The sequence below is a fragment of the Chionomys nivalis genome, chromosome 15 (assembly GCF_950005125.1).
Source record: "Chionomys nivalis chromosome 15, mChiNiv1.1, whole genome shotgun sequence".
In the NCBI taxonomy this organism is placed as follows: domain Eukaryota; kingdom Metazoa; phylum Chordata; class Mammalia; order Rodentia; family Cricetidae; genus Chionomys; species Chionomys nivalis.
Genome location: NC_080100.1, coordinates 17,465,065 through 17,480,366, shown reverse-complemented (window position 1 = coordinate 17,480,366; position 15,302 = coordinate 17,465,065).

Genomic DNA, 15,302 nt, shown 5'->3' with positions numbered 1-15,302 from the left:
TTACATATTAGGAAACTTCTTACTCAGCACTTCAACCATCACTGACATTTCTATTTGTTGATTAACCAATGCTGCACTTCTGTTTATAGCATCTGTTTCTACTTGCTCGTAGTGTTTCTGGTACTCCTATATTCAGTATAGAAATCTTTCTATCATCTTCCACTATCATCTCTATGCCTCTATCTCTCTGTCTCTTTCTGTTTCTCTCTGTGTGTCTGTGTCTTTCTCTCTCTGTATATCTCCCTCTCTCTCCCCCCTCTCGCATTTTCTCATTCTCTCTCCTCTAATTTCCATATGGCCAGATTCATAGGCTGGCTTCCAATTCCAAGCTGCATTCTCATTTGCTTTCTTGACAATCTGTTTATTATCACAAGGTCTCAGCTTTGACTTAATCTTGACATCAGTTGGCTTTTAGCTGGAAATCTGCAATTGAGATGGCGAATCTGTCATTCTTGTTGACCTTTTAACAGCCTAGTGACAGGAACTCATTTCCTTTTTCTAGACTGTAGTTAACCAGGGATTCGTGGGCCAGGTTAAATCAGAGATTTGGAAACACAAGCTAACAACCTGACAAATAGGATTAAAACATTCAGTGTGTGAAAACGTGCTTGTTATTCCAGCAGATGACAGAAGAATTTTAGGTTGGCTTTTATAAGCTGCTTTGCAAAACACAAGCCAAATTCAGCAGATAAAAAAAATCAGTTCTCCCTTAGACCTTCCTTATGAAAGAATTGTCTGTAAACTAGAACTGTTCAGTTTAGTATCGATTTTGCATTATAGAACAATCTTGATAAACTCCAAATAAATGACAATTATGGATTGAAAATAAAAATGTTTGCTAAGATATGATTCTTATGGATACAGTATTAAAATGTTTCTATAATATTGTAATTATGATGTTCTTTAACCTTTCAGACCACAAAACCCAGAGCATTTCAGAAAAACAGTCTATGCCTATTTAGATGGGCATATTATATAGAAATACAACTGAATTATAATCCAAATAATATCAAATATTTTTTTACTTAAAATGGGTCTTTTATATAAAAATTATTCTGAAGTCTTAACAGTATTAAAATATTTATTTTTAAGTTTATATGTCTTTGAATATTGAAAGAGTGCTTATTATATGATTTTTATTAAACATGCTGATTTCTACTTAATTCAATGACATTTATAGATTATGGATACACAAGCTCTCTTCTTGATCTTAATTTATGTTCTTTCCCTGCTATTTTCACTTTCAGATCTTCCCCAATAAACATCTGATTCATAATAATACTTTAATAATAATGCTAACTTATGCTTATAAAAATTGTTTTAATGGACCATTTGAAAAACCCTTCTGATATTCATATGAATCATTTAATAATACACATTAAGTAAATGGCAAATCATGATTTCATTTGTATTCACTACAACAACATAATTCATAAGGCATTATTTTAGCATTTGTGCTAATGCAGTTCTCCATTTCCATGGAAATTTATTTTTATTTTTTTTAATTGAGCCAACTTGACTCATTGTTCTAAAAGATTTAACTAGATACATACTAGCCCAGACTACTCAGTATATAATAAAGTTACAAATGCAAGAAGTCCACATTTTAAATTAATATTTCATTTGTCATTATTGAAAGACTAGTTAAATTCACGATTTTTTAAGACAAACAGAATTACTAATTTATGTTTTTAAGTGTTGTGAAAGTGCACAGACAATTATGTTGAACATTCAACCTGAATTTCATTTTATGACTACTACTTAGTATTCTAACATTCCAGATCACTGGTATTAGAACATACAGGACCCATGTTTCTTAAACATAGTTGATGACATATTGTCAATGTCTAACAGTGCTGCTCTTCTCTGCGCAAATAAAGGACATTGTTGTCAGCAGAGAGTCGTTCTGGAGTTTGGTTAGGGTTTCAATGAAAATAAAGCAAAGTTGACACTTGGTCTAGATCAATTGCCTTAGTCTTCACGACAAAGGGGAGATCTTCTTGCCAGTTGTTTGATGTGATGATGCTTCATCTGAATGTTGAAGACAATGGCTAGATGCCGGGAAAAGTAATTGATTTGAGAAATGGCTGAGGAATCAATTTGACCCAAAACAAATGCTAGAAAAGTCTAAAATAATTAGTCAAGAATGACCTGAATAACATGTTTTATTTTCTTGTTTCACTTTCCTTATATGATGGTTATTTCTTGTGCCACTTTCAAGATTTTTCATTATTTCCCAGGCACGTCTTTCAAGGCATGACCTTAAATAATAAACCTTACTTCTGGTTCACACATTTTCTTCTATAAATGTAAGTAATAGAACAGAAATTATTGACCCTGTAAAAATAAGCTTCAGTGACGCTCCAGAATTTAGAGACTATTTTAGATAAAAAAAAAACCCTTTCTCTGACTTAAAAATAAGATTTCAGGACAACCCATTATAATTTTTAAACTTCACACTAAATAAAATTTGTTAAAGCTTATTTAGAAACTTGCTGACTAAAGGGGAAAAAAGACATAACTTTCAACAAGAGCACTGAAATATAAATCTGGTTAAATGTTTTGTTATTTTTTTAAGTTAAAATGTGTGTGTGTGTGTGCAAGCTGTTTTACTTTTCTAAGTTACAAATTTAAAGACACTACTTGTATGTTCAGTATCCTATTAATAAAATATAAAAATAAAAAACCTTCAAATTATTGTCCATATTACACACACATTGACATTTTTGCTGCTTCCGTACTTATGGTTGAGATAGTGCTATTACTCTCCAAATAAGGTGTTGTTTCTTGCATGCAATTCATAACATATCCTATTTTGATAAGAATCCTTCAGTGCTGTCAATGACTATTTCTGACATTTTAAGAATTCAGTTTGGTCTATGCTCATCTTTGAGAAATAAAATGATTGCTTCTTCATTTTAGTTGTCTTTTAGTTCTACTTAACACATATAAAGCATTATATATGACACGTATGACAGATACAAGAACAAGATAAAGTAATAAATAATGACTATAAAAGTGATTAAATTACATTTCTATTATGAAGTATGCCTGATTAACTAACTTTGCCAATTATACAAGTCCTTTGTTTGTACGCTACTTTAGTTTTACATAGCTGAAATGTCCGAAAGGATGGACATACTAGCTTGCTTTTAAATTGCAGCTTTTAGAACTGAGATTGATGTAGGATATAGGGACATAAATTTGAAAGGGTCATGTCAGAGAGGAAGAATTCAGACATGATTGTTACTAAATCACAGTAAGACACTCTGAAGGTTGAAAGCAGAAAAAGAGTGATTACATATGGCGAAATCTTGTGGATAACAGCTACAGAGCTAAAATTCAGCTGTTTTCAGTTTGTTTCAATGAAGATATTTTCACATTCAATCTTCCAGAACCATCAGTCTGCTAAGAATATCAAGCCAAGAAAACATGAATGACCTGGGACCACAGAAGCCTTTGAAGAGTAAAGATTTGTGTTTAATAAGTAGGAGGAGACTGATTTGTAGCTGTCACATACTCATGATTGGGTTGCTAATTTTTTTTTGTAACTAATAAAGAAAACAAAAAGCGATAATGGTTCTTAAAAATGTTCTTTATAAATGACTGAAATTTTTCTTAAAATAATGCAGAAATCTTTAATAATTAAATAAATTAATTAATAAAAAAATAAAACGTAAATAAAATATAACTATAGTAAAACAACATCAGTATGCATTAATTAATTAGAAATTAAAACAAAATGTTTAACTATATTACAGTTTCATGTAAGTACAAATGCCCATTTGATTTTCCTCTCCCAAATTAAAATCTATTTTCTAACCTCATTATAAAAAAAAATAATATTAAATGATAATACAATAAAGCATAATTTTAACAGCTAAATATATAAAATATTGTCCTAAACAATATTTAAAGAAAGTTTTAAATGTTGGATTTTAGATGAAAAATATTTGTTTTAAAAAACTTATGTGACTATTAAAGGAATTTTGTATGTTGAACAGGATCTGTGCATATAAGGAAAAGTGAAAAATAAAACAAAATGTCTATTTACATTCTTTGGCTTTGCAAGTTTAAACATATAATAGATTCCCTTTCTACATGATTACTTTTTGGTTAATTTCTTTTTCAGGGCTTAAAAGAGAATTTATTTCCAATTATTAAATATACATTAGATCTTTTAGTTTAATTATCTTAAAATCTCTGTAAAAGTAAGAACTTTGAACTCTATTTTAATAGAATCATTTTTACTACCTTTTAAAATATTTTTATCAATTCTCGGAAAATGTTATACAATGAGTTTGCAACATATTCATCTTAATTTCCTCCCCTTAAATGCTTTTATATCTACCCCACCTTCCTGACAAATTGTTTTCCTTTCCTTTTTTAAGTAACCATTGACTGTATGCTGTACCCTCTGCATATCTCTGGATGTCAGGCCATCCAATTGCGCACAATAAACTTACAAGAAAACATACCCTTAAAAAACTGACTCTTTCTGTCCAAGCATTCATCCTCTCTTTCATGTCTCTTCAATGATGGTTATAAAATCATGAAGCGTTTCCTGTTCTATATTAGAATTATGAGCAGGTTCATTTTTTTTTTTCGGGTCTTCTAAAGGAAATGACAGTATTTGTAAGGTTATGAATTTAATAGTGCTGTCATATTCCAACACACTCTTTAGGTTCTGTATTTTCCAACTATTGGGTCTTATAATCCTTTGTTTTCTCTTTCCTTATGATCCATAAACTCTGGGGAGAAAGTATGATATAGATGCTTCATTCGTGAGTGAACCCACCAATACTCACTGTTTCTCTGTACTTTATTCTGTTTTGGGATTCTCTGCTAAGCACCATATACCTCACAAGGATATCTAAGGAGGTCTGAGAAAGTGTCTTAATAAAAAGGCAGAGGGATAAAAATTTAGAGGGCAGTCTGATATTGTGATTGCTAATCTTGGTTATCAGTTGGACTACATCTGGAATCAAAAGCCAAGTTGCTGAGCATGCCTGGGAGGGATTTTCTTGAATGACTCACTTGAGTTACGAAGTCCCACTGTATATGTGGGCCACACCTAATGGTAGTAGCCCTCTTGAAGGAGCACAGAAGAAGAAAGTGCTTACATTTCCCCTGTATTCCTTACTCTCACCAGTATGTTTGTCTACCCCACTGCAGGCATTCTCTACCTTTTACTCAAAAAGGTTTCTATTGGATTTTGTACTTTCATTTTGATGATGCACATTATTTGAGTAGTTTAACAAAAACCAACAGCAATATACATAGTATATAGTACAGAATATTATATATATATATATATATATATATATATATATATGCGTATATACACTCTAGAGAACCGTGATTAATCTTCACTCATATAGATATTATACCATTTAGAAAGAAAGGAAGTTTCACCTCTGGAGACAGGGATCTTCTTGATAGTTTGTTCTTGGTCCGATAAATACCAGGCAAATGTCTCCTCTTGTGAAGCAGGTGTGAGATCCTAGCAGAAAGAAGATGCATACTTCCATAGATTTCATGCTACAACTATGCTTGTGGGCATATCTTGCTACAGTGGTCATTGCTGAAATTCAGAAAGGTCACAGGAAGTGTCCAACACCTGTCAGCAATCTAAGGCATCAAGGTTAAACATAATCCCCAGTGTAAGGTAACTAAAAGAAAATGTTCACACACACACACACACACACACACACACACACACATCTTTTCAGACACACTTGGTGTTAGTTATGTTTTGCCTAACTCCCTCCTCTGCCATACCCTACATACCTCTCCTCATTCTAACATTCCTCTCTGTTAGTTTCCTGTATCACCTGTGTTCTTCCTTTATAGTTTTTCTTTTCCAAAACCTCGTCCCTACTTAGTTTCCTGGATGCTACAGATACTCCAAATGAAACTCAGAAATCTAAAGAGTCAATGCTAAGATGCACCTGATGGAGGGAAAAGATCCAATGTTCGTCCTTTCAGTCTGGGTTACCTCATTCAAGTCAATGCTTTCCAGCTCCATCCATTTACATGGAACTTTCATAGTACAATTTTTCTTTAGAACTGAATAAAATTTAGTTGCATATATGTGCCACATTTTCACTATCCATTTATCACTTGATTAACATAATCAAAAGTTTAGGTTTTATATGGTGTCTCAGAACTCTCTTATTTTGCTTGTATTACCTCTTAAAATTATTTGTGCCCATGATTGAGTGATCCAGACACACTCCCTTGTATTCTATTCCTACTTCTGTTTCCTTTGTGGTTCATTCGAGTACTGAAACTTTACACAGAGATGGATTATTAAGGCTTTGGTTTCTAATATAGTTTCAGGTTAACTTTTTCTTCTTGTATAGAATTATTATTTAAAACAATTTTAAATTTAAACATATTTTGATGTGTTTCCCCTCCCCCATGTTTATAAATCCTCATTCCTTCCCACCCAACTTTAAGTTATTTCTCAACCAAGGAAATGAAATAAAGCAATCCCACAAAAAACAAAGCACACACAGAAGAAACAACAAACTGTAACCAATAGTGCATGCTCACATACACACACACACACACACACACATACAAAGAAAAAAACAGTGGAGTCAATAATATATTGGCCCGTTACAGCTAAACATGAGGCATATGCTGGAGTGATTGATGCTTCATTCTATTGTAGAACATTTATTTTCTCTCTCCCAGCAGGTCTAAATAATGGTTCAGTTGGTAACCTTTACCATAGTGACATGATTTTCTTTCCTTCCTCTCCACCTTTATTCGTTTATTTATTTTTTAAAAATAATAAAATAAAATATATTAAGGTAAAACAAAAACTATCACAATGATGTTGAAGAAGACAAACCTTCAGAAAGAAAAGGGCCCAAGAGAAGTCACAAGTATCAGAGAACCCCTAATTTACATTCTCAGAATCCCATAGATACAGTAAACTGGTAGCCATAATGTATTCATAGAGGATCTGATGGAGACCCACGCAGTCCTTTAAGGGGCCTGAGTATCTGCACAGAACACACTCCGACACCAGTTTATCACTGCAAAGATTTGTTACACTAGAGGGACAAATGGGGTTTCGGGGTGCCCTGCTGACTGGAGCTGACAAACTAATCATCAGGTGTCTCTCAAAAGTGGATTTTTAATGGGGAATGGTTAGGGGCAGTATGTTAGAATGAGTTAGTAATTTCTGATTGGACATGCTAGCCAGTGTAGCCAAATAATGAAATTTGATTGCTGGACCTTGGTGGTGAGTCTCAGCAATAACTTAGTGACCAAATAAGGAACTAGACTATGGGGGCTAGCATTAGGAATGTAATCTAAGGGTTTAGGAAGGAAGAGGGAAGGGAGTACAGCAAAACCTGTTGGCACCGTGTTTACCATTCCTGGATCTGTGAAATAGCACTTCCTTTCCTATGCATGTCTCTTCAGTCTCTGTGAATTCATATAAATATTGTTCACAGTGATTTTGATGGCTTTGTAATACTGGTGTCCTCCACCCACTCTGGATCTTACACTCTTTCCTGCTCCACTTCTTCAGGGTTCTCTGAACCCTTTATGGGATAAATTTGGTGGAGACATTCCATTTAGGACTTAGTGTCCTGTGGTACATAGATTTATGTCAACTTGACACAAGCTAAAATCATCGGAGAAGAGGAATTCTCAAGTAAGAAAATGCCTGAGTAAGATCAGGCTCCAGGCGAGAGCTAGGATGTTTTCCTAATTCATAATTGGTCCTTGAGAGCCCAGCTCATTATTGGTAGAGTCATACCATCTGTGTCCCTCCATGGCCTCTGCATTAGCACCCACCTCCAGATTCTTTTCCTGTTTAAATTCCTTTATCTGTCTTTCTTCAGTGATGATCAGTGATATAAAAGTATAAGCCAGCTAGGCGGTGGTGTCGAATGCCATTAGTCCCATCACTTAAGAGGCAGAGGCTGGCATATCTCTTTGAGTTCAAGGAGAGCCTGGTCAACAAGAGCTAGTTCCAGGAAAGATAGAGCTGTTATACAAAGAAACCCTGACTCAGAAAAAAAAAATGTGTAAACCAAATAAACCCTTTCTTCCCTAGCTTGCTTATTAGTCATGGTGTTTCATCTCAGCAGTAGACACCCTAATTAAAGTCTTCTTCACTCTGCATAATGTCTGGCTGTGGGCTTTTATATTTGTTCTTTCTGCTACAGGAGAAAGTTTCTCTGATGGTAGCTGAACAAGACACTGTTCTTTAAGTATCAGCTTAAGTTTTCATCTTCAGTTCTCTCATTTTCATATCATGGATTAAATTTCTTAATCTCTTTATTTTGCTATCTTGGAATATATTCATATCTTTTCTAATTTTTAGAAAATATATTTAATCATTCTTTTGAACTCTTTGTCAGAAAATTCTTCCAAATCCTTCCATTAGATGCCATAATTATAGTCTTAATACTTGTGAATGACATATATTATCTTCATTTTTGGTCTTGTTTCTGTTTTGTGCTGAGACACCCACATATGGAGTTAGTTGCTTGAAAATTTACTTTTTTCTAGTTATTATTTTTATTTTAACTCTAGTTAGGTTTGTAAGAGGAGGCCACTTGTTGTTTTCCTGCTGCTCAGCCCTGAAATAATCACACAGAAACTATATTATTTAAATTACTGCTTGGCCCATTAGCTCTGGCTTCTTATTTACTAACCCTTACATCTTAATTTAATCCATCTCCATTAATCTGTGCATCACCATGAGGTCATGGCCTACCAGCAAATTTCAGCGCATCTGTCTCTGACAGTGACTCCATGGCTTCTCATTCTCGCTGCCTTTTTTCACTCAGCATTCAGTTAAGTTTTCCCTGCCTACCTAAGTTCTGCCTTATCAACAGGCCAAGGTAGTTTCTTTATTCTCCAATGGTGTGCACAGCATACAGAGGGGAATCCCACATCATGGGTTTGTTTTTCGTTTTCTAGTGATACCTGCAGTGTGCTCTGGAGAACTAAACTCTAAGGCTAAAGTATCATTTCCCTCTTTGGAATTATTATTTAGGTCTAGATAATGTATCTTTAATATTCCTCTGTGGGTCAGTTAATTCCCTGTGTAAACTAAGTCCCCTTGTCTATGTCTTAAGCTGTCTGAGTTATGGAACTCTCTAGAGAGCTGTGGGCCTAATTAAAAGATAAGTTCCATCACCCATTCTGGGTCCACAGCTAACACTGCAGCTAGTAGGGGATGGATGGCATCCACGCACCTCTGGACCAAGCCAGGATTTAAATCCTGCCCCCACTCTTCATCTGAAGCTTCCTCTGATGCCACTGCAAGACACAGAACTCTCCACACTCTGTCAGACCTGACTTATTAAGAGTGATTCCTCCCCCAGAGTCCAAAGGTACATTCTGAGATGCTAAAAGATGTGAAACATTTCCAAGCACCTGTGATTCTAGTGAAACCACCGGGGTCCACAATTTCCTATGCATGTCTGTAAGACATGGAATTTTCTGCATACCTCTGTCAACCAGAAATCAAAAGTTTTCCTCACTCTGGGTGTGCAGCTTCCTCTAGAGTAGTTGTGGTAACATGGAAGCAGCAGTAGGTAGTAGAAATATTTTATGCCCTGTTTTGTATAAGGATATCATCTTTTCTACTTTTATTTTTCAACTATTAGTTAGTTTGTTTTTTGTTAATTTAACCATTATATACGTGTCTGGTTGTGGGTGAATCCATTATTGGACAGACTCAATGCAATTATCTTCAGATGTTGTGAGTTACTGACTGCAATCACATTGTTTTTTCCAGATAATAGTAATGCCTATGTCTCTGTCTCCTGTGTAGTTTCTCCCCATTCTTCTGAAAAGTACCTGAACGTAGAGAAAAAGATGTTTATGTCTTCTTTAGGGCTGAGCACACATTTGTTATTCAGTCGTCATTATGTGTACAGGCCACTATATAAAAATAAGTATCTACAATTACAAATTGAAAAGAAAAGCTTCTTTGATTAAGACAGAGGAGGACATTTCTATAGAATAAATATTTGCAAGTTGGATTGAGGTTGTATCAATATAGATACACACTTTATTTACTTCACTTCCTAGTCCTTTGGGCCTCCCCACCATTTTATATCAGATTTACAGTACCCAGGTATGAATTCCATTAAATTAAATGACCCTTCCACCCTAGCAGATCAGAAGGCAGTTTGTTGCATTCGTGACATTAGTGAAACAATTTCATAAAGCAATAAGTCTAGAGGACTGGTCTTGTAGTTCATAGGGTTCACAGTGAGGGAAGACCATTAATGGCTTTTCTCCTCCAACAGCCTGTATTATGCCTTCTGGAACTATGAAAAACTAACAGAAAGATCCAGCTCAGTTTCTGCTTCATTTCTCCTTATCAGGTAACTAATGTGTGGGCATCTTCAGGATAAGATTTTTATCAAGCTGTTCTGGTGGCAGCCAAGAAATGGCAAGTGCCTGTACAATTTTGAGACACTCTGGGTAGGTTTCATATCACTGATATTCGGTCTTTAATAATTTAAATAATTATTTGCTAAGTATTAACTTTGAAGTTAAATTCATGTTTTATTCCTTATATAAGCAGTCTGATTAATTTGCATATTTTAATGGAAAATAAGATTTTAATATGTAAACTTCCAAAGTAACAAAATAAATTATATTAGATGAAAATACATCTATTCATGATTATTTTTTGTTGATCAATAGTAAAATGCTTCCGGGCAGATTAAACATTATAAATTAAAGTAACAAGTATTCATAAATTTTTTTTCAATCTACTTAAATTCTTTGAGAGAAATTGTAGGTACTAGGGAATGGTTGATATTTGAAAATAGACACTGACAGTTTTTTCTTATCTACAAAGATTGTATTGGGAGAAAAGATATATGTTATCCTTAACTTTGTTTTTATTTTTGTTTTGTTTTGCTTTTACTCTGTATTTTAACTATTATAATTGACTACAAGTATGAATATATTTAGTATTCAAAGTTTAAAGAAAGGAACTGTTAAAATAACATATCGATAACATTTTGATTACTCTGATAAAACACCATGGGCAAGGCAACTTCTCAAAGAAATAATCTCTTCCCAAACAGTCTACCACCTGGGAACCAAGTATTCAAATATGACATCATGGGGTTTTTTCAGTCAAATCACCACATTCTACTACTTGTTTCTCATAGGTTTATGGCAATATCATAACGAAAAACACATTTAGTACCGTTTTAACAGTCTTCCTCAGTATAAAACTTTTAAAGCCCAAAATACTTTCTAAGACTCAAGGGAAATTTTTTATTTGAAGACTTCTGTAAATCGAAAAAGAACATTGTGTACTTCAACACACAATGACACAGAATATGCATTAGTCTCCAAGAAGGAGGATGAGAGACCTAATGAAAAAAATAATTGGCCAAAGAAATACCAAAACCTAGCAGATCAAAGTCCAATTCCTGTTTTTCCACAGTTGATGCCTAAGGATTTATATGGCTCTGCTCTTCCAGTTTCTATTCCTCTTTCTTTGGTACCGTTGCTCCCTTTCTCCAGCTCTTCTTGACAGATGCACCATTGCTCTAGAATCTCTGACATCTTTCAGTCTCCAAACACTTTTCAGTCTTCATATATACAGCTTCTCATAACGGCCTCTCAAGGTCTTCTTTCAGGAACAGATACCCCTGCCAATGCCTGACCTTCCTCTGCTTTCCTTTACCAAAGAGGAAGAGACCTTACCTTTTTACTGATGTGTCTGTCCTGCCTGACTCTAAAGCCAGATGATAATGGTACATTCTGGAAACAGGTTTAAAAACTGCCCTCCTTGAATCTCATTGTCTTAATGTAGATTTGATGGCAATGGGAGGGGTGTTGAACATTATTTTTCATTTTTAATATTTTATATTTATTTTTCTCAAAAATATTGCATACCTACTGCCATTTCTCCTCTAACCCCTCCAGTGCCTCCCTTATATTCCTTTTACCCCAGATCCACAGCTCCTGCATTTCCTGCAAAAAAATAGCAGGCCTCATAGGGGATATCATCAAAACATGGCATAGAAAGTTACAATGAGACTAGCCACTAACCCTCATATCAAGGATAAATAAGGGAACTCAGTAGGTGAAAGAGTCAAAGACAGCTGCCTCTCCCATGGTTATGAGTCCCACAAGAGTAAATACTGTGTTTGTCTTTCTGGCCAGTGATACCTCACTCAGGTTGGGTTTTTCCAGTTCCATCCATTTGCCTGGAAATTTCATGATGCCATTTATTTTTACTCTGAGTAGTACTCCATTGTGTAAATGCACCACATTATCTTTATCCATTTTTCAGTTGAGGGGCATCTAGGTTGTTTCCAGGTTTTGGCTATTAAGAATAATGCTGCTTCAAACACAGTTGAGCAAATGTCGTCCATGTGGAATGGTTGAGCATCCTTTGGGTATATGTCCAAAGGTTGTATTTCTGGGTCTTGAGGTAGATTAATTCCCAATATTCTGGGAAAACACCATATTGATTTGCAGAGTGGCTGTACAGGTTTGAATTTCCAACAGCAATGGAGGAGTGTTCCCTTACTCTGCATCCTCTCCACCATAAGCTATCACCAGTGTTTTTGATCTTAGCAATTCTGACTGTTGTAAGATAGTATTTATGAGTCATTTTGATACACATTTCCCTGCTGGTTAAGGATGTTGAACAATTCTTTAAGTGTCTTTTCATCATTTGAGATTCTTCTGTTGAGAATTCCTTATTTAGATATGTACACCTTTTACAAATTGAATTATTTGGTATTTTTATGTCTAGTTTCTTGAGTTCTTTATACATTTGGAGATCAGTCCTCTGTCAGATGTGGGAGTGCAGAAGGGAAGAGGGCAGGGCGGGAAGAAGTGGGAGGAGGAAAAGGACATGAGAGAAAAACTTCTTCAAGATGGGAGAACTATAGAGAGGAAGAGCAAGGAAAGAGATATCTTGATTGTGGGAGCCATTATGGGACTAGTGTGAAACCTGGCACCAGGGAAACTCCCAGCAATCCACAAGGAAGATCCCAGTTGAGACCCCATCGTGGATGCCTGAACTGGGATTCCCCTGTAATCAGATTGATGACTACATTATAGAACCTTCATTCAAAAACTGATGGAAGTAGAGTCAGTGATCCACAGCTAAGTCCTGGATTGAGATTCTGGAGACCAGTAGAAGAGAGGGAGGAGGAATAATAAGAGCAAAGAGTTCAGGACCTGGTTGTAGTACCTACAGAAACTACTGACCTGAGCTAGTCAGAGTTCTGGACTGAAAGGGCGGGTGAATCTGCATAAGACCAACCAAAGCCCTCTGAATGTGGGTGACAGTTATGTGGCTTGGACAGTCTGTGGGACCACTGCACTGGGAGCAGCTTTGGTCACTAGTGCTTGAACTCCTTTTGGGAGCCCATTCTCTTCGGAGCGATACCTTGTTAAGTCTAAATAAAGGGGGAAGGACCTTGGTTATGCTTCAATGTGAGGTGTCAGACTTTGTTGACTCCTCAAGGGAAGCCTTTCCCTCTCTGAGGAGTAGATCTGGTATGTGTAAGGGAAGGTGGATCAGGGAGAAGAGAGGGAGTGAGAAATGGGATATGTATGTAAAAGGAGAAAAGATCGTTTAAAAAAATAGTTAATTAAAATATCAATTAGAAATTCAAACTAATAAAAAAGAGTCCTACAAGAACAACAAGCTATACAACCATAATGTAAATACAAATGAACTCGTGTTGACAGATGCTGGCTTCATGATTGTCTCTTCAGTGTGACAAATCCTAGGATCCTGCTTATTGATTTTGTGGGCCATCTTCTCACGGTGATTTCTATACCTCTGGTTTCTATAATCCTTCCTCTCCTTCTTCTGTGGGGTTTCCTGACCTCTTCCTAATGCTTGTCTATGGGTCTCTTTATTTGATCTCATCCGTGGCTGGATCTAGCCTCTCTGTTGCTGCCTTTTAAGAGCAAAAAAATTCCTTAGTTTTTTTTTTTTTTTTTTTTTTCACAAGTTACCTCTTTAGGGCACTTCTCCCTTTACCCCATTATATAACAGGTATCATTTTGATCTTTTCATCTCTTGCAGCAAAAACAATGACTCCAACATTAATATTTTGAGTTCTTTCTCTTTAAACTGTATGTTTTGTATTATTTTGGGTCACTCTTCCAGTTTATCATTGTAGGCCTCTTTAAGAGTGATTATTAATAATTACTATATATATAGAATCACTGCTGGATTATTTTAAAATTTCCTCTCACAAAAAATTGACTACATTGGTATTCAATTTTGCCTCATAAAATTCTTAAGACAAGGGCAGAAAGTATTAACAATCTTTGACAAAATAACACAAAATTAGTCTGTGAACCAGTTGCTAATATTGTTCACATCTTAAACATCTTGAGCTGGGGCCTCCATGCTTTTAGAAGTATTGTATGCCAAGTTCTTAGTAAGGTGGCCCATTAAGTTCTACTTACCATATTCAATCATTTTTCTAGTTCAAAGTTTAAAGTCTCCCACATTTCACACACACACACACACACACACACACACACACACACACCAGAAATGTCAGACCTGTCCCAACAGTAGCCCTCTCCCTATACCAACATCTAGACCTACCACTTATACTACAGTGATAAAACACAAAGGAATTTACAACTTAAAGCATTTAATTGGCCTGAGAGTTTTATATGTCCATGATGACAGAGCAAATATATGACTACATTATCTCAGGGATATACCTCTCCAGTAAGGCCATACATCTTTATCCTTCTTTTTTTTCTTAACCTGTACATCCATGTTTATTGTTGCTCTAGTCACAGCAGAAAACTATTTTTATTTATTTATTTATTAAAGATTTCTGCCTCCTCCCCACCCCCACCTCCCATTTCCCTTCCCCTCCCCCAATCAAGTCCCCCTCCCTCATCAGCCCTAAGAGCAATCAGGGTTCCCTGCCCTGTGGGAAGTCCAAGGACCACCCACCTCCATTCCGGTCTAGTAAGGTGAGCATCCAAACTACCTAGGCTCCCACAAAGCCAGTATGTGCAGTAGGATCAAAAACCCATTGCCATTGTTCTTGAGTTCTCAGTAGCCCTCATTGTCCGCTATGTTCAGCGAGTCCGGTTTTATCCCATGCTTTTTCAGAACCAGGCCAGCTGGCCTTGGTGAGTTCCCGATAGAACAACCCTATTGTCTCAGTGTGTGGGTGCACCCCTCGCGTCCTGAGTTTCTTGCTCGTGCTCTCTCTCCTTCTGCTCCTGATTTGGACCTTGAGATTTCAGTCCGGTGCTCGAATGTGGGTCTCTGTCTCTGTCTTCTTTCA